Source organism: Mustela putorius, unplaced genomic scaffold (assembly GCF_011764305.1).
Source record: "Mustela putorius furo isolate JIRA1106 unplaced genomic scaffold, ASM1176430v1.1 tig00004007_pilon_pilon_pilon, whole genome shotgun sequence".
Lineage (NCBI taxonomy): Eukaryota > Metazoa > Chordata > Mammalia > Carnivora > Mustelidae > Mustela > Mustela putorius.
The window spans coordinates 4639387-4644225 of NW_025422145.1; the positions used below are offsets into that span (position 1 = coordinate 4639387).

The 4839-nt window shown below is 41.9% G+C and overlaps 1 pseudogene; it reads right to left on the reverse strand.

Moving 5' to 3' along the window:
- Positions 1-3332: 3332 nt before the first annotated feature.
- Positions 3333-3455, reverse strand: LOC123389739 (annotated as a pseudogene).
- Positions 3456-4839: the final 1384 nt, after the last annotated feature.

A 4839-nucleotide genomic window follows, 5' to 3' on the forward strand; every position in this document is an offset into this window, starting at 1 on the left:
GCGATTCACAGACCTGTACCCCTGGGGGCTAATAATACATTATATGTTTATAAAAAAAATTTAAAAATTAAAAAAAAAAAAGATTAATGCAGGTGAAATGTTCGGCACGGGGTCTGGTATGTGGCGGCTATTGAGAACCATAAGCAGAACCTTTGAACTTTTTAGATGTGCTTAAGCCCTTGCTAAGCCTTCTCTCTTTGGGGATTGCTACTTAATTTTTTCAGCAGAAAGAGCTGACGTATCCCCTGTGCAGAAAGACACTATTAACCGTTTCTAAGAATCCGCAGCTCAGGCATCTCTCATTTTTGCTCGGAAGGTGACATGATTCAAATTTAATACTAGGTGTCCTAGAAGCTATACATTATTATTTTATGTCATTAGTGAGACTCAGATATCAAGAATTGCTTGGCTAAAAGGATTCACTCAGAAAGAGGTGGATATGATTGGCCGTCCTTGTGATTGACATCCAGTGACAGTAGGGTTTATTGGGACAAATTTTACAAGCAGGGTGATTTGCATATATCTTGCCTTTAATTTGCCCACACGGATCGGGCACTTAGGTACACAATTACCCAATTAGTGGGTGTCATTTCCTAACTGCAGGGGCAAACATGGTAATTGAGCCCTCAACTGGCTATGTGCTCACAATTTGCTTTCTTTTAGGAAAGGGAGCACTTTTGAGTTTTATGGTAAAGTTAAATGCGTCTGATAGCTTAGGATTCTTTCCAGTCTTGATGATAGTGTTCTTCCAGCACAAGCTGAGCATGGTGGTTAAGAAACTCAGGGAGCCATTAGATGGAGAGTTTTCTCATGGGGGTTGCTGATGCGTTAGTAGACACCATGTTGGAATTCCTTGTTCTGGGATGCACCACTGGACCACCACTGGAATTTTGTCAGTAGATTCCTACTTGGGGGATCACCTTTGTCCTGGTGGGGCAGTAACATCTTCCCCCTGGGTTGTCCTTCTCCACTGAATGGGATGCTCTTGCCTCAGAAGTGGGGGTCTTCTCTTTATCCATCTGGCATCCCCTTGGGTCTCACAGCGCTATTTCTTAGTTTCAGATGGACCCAGGGAAGTTTCTCTTTCTGCCTGGCATAAAAGGAGCTCCTTGGTGGGACGTAATATTAAACTTTGAAGTTTGAATCTACCAGGTCCCAGTTTGGTGCGGAAGCCACTGGAGCTTTCCGTGGAGTTGCTCGATGGAAGAACCAATCTTCCTTTCGTCTTCCCTCCCAACCTTCCTCCTTCTCTCTCTCCTTTCTTCCTTTCCTTCCTTTTTGTTTATTAAAAGAAACCCATTAAAGTTGCGCATAAGACTTCATGTCTTATGACCATTAAGCACGGGAAAATTCTGAGCATCATTAACCAATGGGTAAATGCAAATAAAAATCACCATGAGAAAAATATATGTTTATAAAAAATAAAAAATTAAAAAAAAATAAAAACACTAAAAAAAAATCACCATGAGATATACCACCGTACCCTCTAGAATGATCAGCATCCTCATACGTTGGTGACAATATGAGGCAGCTGGAATTCTTCTAGATTGCTTGTGTGGGTGTCCTAAGGTACACCCATTTTAGAAGATGGTTTGGCAGTGTCTTCAGTAGTTAAACGTATCCCTAGCCTGTGACCTGGCAATTCCAGTTCTAGGTTTTACTCGAGAGGAATGAAAACATGTCAAAAAAAAAAAAGGATACATACAAGAATGTTCATGGAAGAGGATGGAGTTGAAAGTTCATAAGTACAATGGAGTTTTATGGGGGTGATAGCAATATTCTGTATCTTGCTAGAGATGTGGGTTTCATGGGTGTGTGTGTTTGTTAAAACCGATTAAAATGTTGAGATATTTGCTTATCACTGTATGCAGAGTATACCTCAATAAAAGCAAATACACACCAAAGGGAGTTTTATGGAGCCTATAAAAATAATATGTATGAATTATTTAAAAGTAAAGGCATTTTTTAAAGGTTTTATTTATTTACTTGGCAGAGAGAGAGATCACAAGTAGGCAGAGAGACAGGCAGAGAGAGAGGAGGAAGCAGGCTCCCCATTGAGCAGAGAGCCTGATGTGGGGCTTAATCCCAGCACCCCGAGATCATGACCTGAGCCGAAGGCAGAGGCTTAACTCACTGAGCCACCCGGGTGCCCCAAAAGCAGAGGCTTTTGAGAGATGAGGTTAAAACGTATTTCTATGACGTTGGCTCAGATTTCAGTTCTGCTTTAAGATGTATGTCCTTTGGTATTTTATTTCCCTACTCAGAGTCTCAGTTTCTTTGTATCTAAAATGAGGATAGTAATACCTATCTTACAGGGTTTGAAGGAGGGATTAAATGAGAAAATGCAAAGTGCCTGGAATATAGGAAACATTCGATCATTTTTAATATGATTTATCTATTTATTAGTATTTATTGAGTACTAACTATAGGTAGGCGATAAAATAATGAGACATTATACCTTCATTTGGAGTCTCATTGGGAAGGCAGAAATTAAATAATCATACACATAAAAATAAATTTTTTAAAGATTTTATTTATTTATTTGACAGACAGAAATCACAAGTAGGCAGAAAGGCAGGCAGAGAGAGAAGGGGAAGCAGGCTCCCCACAGAGAGCAGAGAGCCTGAGGCGAGGCTTGATCCCAGGACACTGGGATCATGACCTGAGCTGAAGGCAGAGGCTTTAACCCAATGAGCCACCCAGGCGCCCCAAAAATAAAATTATTTTTTGTGTTAAGTGGTAAGAAAACCTAGTGCTGTGAAAGGTTATTGTGAAGGGACCTGAGTTTGTCTGAGCAGTCAGGGAAGGGTCCCCAGAGGATGTGATGTTGAACTGAGATCCAGAGGATAATTAAGATAATAATATGGGTGAAGGGTCATGCGCTTAAGCCGATCAGGCACTGATAAAGATGGCGGCGAAGAGGACATGGTTAGTTCCACGTGAAATATATTAGACATGATAGAGCCACATCCTGGAGACAGGAGGGGACAGAGAAGAGGATGATTTGAAAAGTGTGCGAAGCATACAGGTTCATTCTGAATTACCACGGCCAAGCCAGGATCATCATCATGTCTTCAAGTGTTGTCCTCTTTTTTACCAACGTGTTTTGGTTTTTGTACTAATCAAGATAATATTAACTGTGGGAACTGATATTTCCTGGAATCCCCGTGGCTTCACTCACTAGAAATTTACTTCTTGCTCATGCAAGGATCTTTGTGAATGGACAGTCACTCCGTGACCCCAGGCTCCTTTCATATTACAGCTCTGCCCTCTTTCTTGGACCTCGGAGTCCTCTCTGATCTGTTGCTGATGGGGATAATGCACGTGGAGAAGGCACACCTGCTGCTGCTTTTATTTTATTTATTTTTAAATTAAATTAAATTTTATATTTCAATTAGCAATAATTGTGCCTCGGATAAACCTCATTGGCTACGATACTGCCACTGCGCAAAACTATTAATTTTTTATTTTCCCAAGATTCATTGTTTATGCACTACACCCTGTGCTCCATACAATCCGTGCTCTCCGTAATACCCACCACCAGGCTCACCCATCCCCTCACCCTCCTCCCCTCCCAAACTCTCAGTTTGTTTCTCAGAGTCCACAGTCTCTCATGGTTTGCCTCCCGCTCCGATTTCCCCCAACTCACCTCTCCTCTCCACCTCCCAATGTCCTCCGTGTTATTCCTTATGCTCCACAAGGAAGTGAAACCATATGGTAATTGACTGTCTGCTTGACTTATTTCACTCAGCATAATCTCTTCCAGTCCCGTCCATGTTGATACAAAAGCTGGGTGTTCATCCTTTCTGATGGCTATGTAATATTCCATTATATATATGGACAACATATTTCTTTATCCATTCGTCTGTTGAAGGGCATCTTGGCTCTTTCCACAGTTTGGCAATTGTGGCCGTTGCTGCTATGAACATTGGGTTACAGATGGCCCTTCTTTTCACTACATATAATACATACTGATAAATATCTTATCAGTAAATACCCAGTAGTGCAATTGCTGGGTCATAGCACACCTACTTCTCATTCACTTTATACTGGTACATGTCGCTTCTACTCACACTCAATTGGTGAGAACAAGGCACATGACTGGGTCTAGATGCGAGGCATGGTGGGATATGTAGTCCTTGGATGGGCAGCTACTTCCCAGCAATTATTTTGCGCTCTGCAAGGGAAGAGCCCATCTTTGGTGGCAGCTAGCCATTTCTGTCACAACTCACACCTTTTAGTGAACAGCACCCTCTCTGCCCTATTTCCCATCCAGTTAGAGCTCATTTCGATATGCTGTATCCGGAGGCTTGCATGCCCAGAAGTTTTGCCAATTGAAACAGAAGTGCTGGGTTCTCCAGCCAGACAGACTCACCATGGGAACTCTGAGGTTCATAAATCACCACGCAGATGCCGTTCATCATCTGAAAAATGAGGAGGAAGGGCTGCCAGAGCCTAGCTCATAAAACAGATGTTCTTTCCGTGGAGAAGAGCAATGGAAGCAAGGCCACAAAAATCGAAAACCCAGGAAACTGGTTATCCTATCTTAAATAAAAAAGCAGTTCACTTTGTACCTTTTAGTACACCTACCTGCTACGGGGATAAAAAAAAAAAAGTCATTTTTTTCCACCTGTTTAATTATATTCCATTTCAAGTTGGGGTGGTAGCTGTTTTTTCCTTTTGTATTTGCAAACCCAGAAAGTATGGGCATTAATTTTTGCAGGCGCGTGACAAATGCAATGATACCATCGTAACAACCGCAGGTATGATACACGCCGTGGTACAGCCGGCTCCACCAACCTTATCATTAAATCCCGCTCAGGATAAATAAGGCTCATT